This window comes from Fulmarus glacialis, unplaced genomic scaffold (genome assembly GCF_000690835.1).
Source record: "Fulmarus glacialis isolate BGI_N327 unplaced genomic scaffold, ASM69083v1 scaffold14510, whole genome shotgun sequence".
Lineage (NCBI taxonomy): Eukaryota > Metazoa > Chordata > Aves > Procellariiformes > Procellariidae > Fulmarus > Fulmarus glacialis.
In genome coordinates, this window is record NW_009185884.1 from 18,173 (window position 1) to 18,489 (window position 317).

At 62.8% G+C, this 317-nt stretch overlaps 1 protein-coding gene across 1 annotated transcript in view; it reads left to right on the forward strand.

The window, feature by feature from the left end:
* Nucleotides 1-317, forward strand: part of EWSR1 (EWS RNA-binding protein 1) — a gene marked incomplete at both ends in the record, with an annotated part of 18,009 nt that overhangs the window by 15,305 nt on the left and 2,387 nt on the right. The gene's annotated exons all lie outside the window — the stretch shown is intronic.

Genomic DNA, 317 nt, shown 5'->3' on the forward strand with positions numbered 1-317 from the left:
GCCTTAGCCCAGAGCTTGCGTGTGCTGGTCCAGTAGCCTCCTCTTGTGCCACCCCTGGCCTGTTGCCGCGCAGCTCTTTCCTTCCTGTTGCACAGGCGTGTCTGGAAGTTATGCGTCAGCCTTCCAGGATCGGCACGTTGCTGCGGAAAGGGGGGGTTAGCGCAGCGAGGCGGGGGTGGATGTCCGTGTGCGGGAGCCCAAAGGCCTTCCTTGCGTCTCATCTGGGATGTCTCCCGTTACAACCAAGCGGTTTAACCACGCCGTTTTCCTCGCGCTGGGTGGCTGTGGGTGTCTGGCTGCAGCGGGAGAAGCAGCCC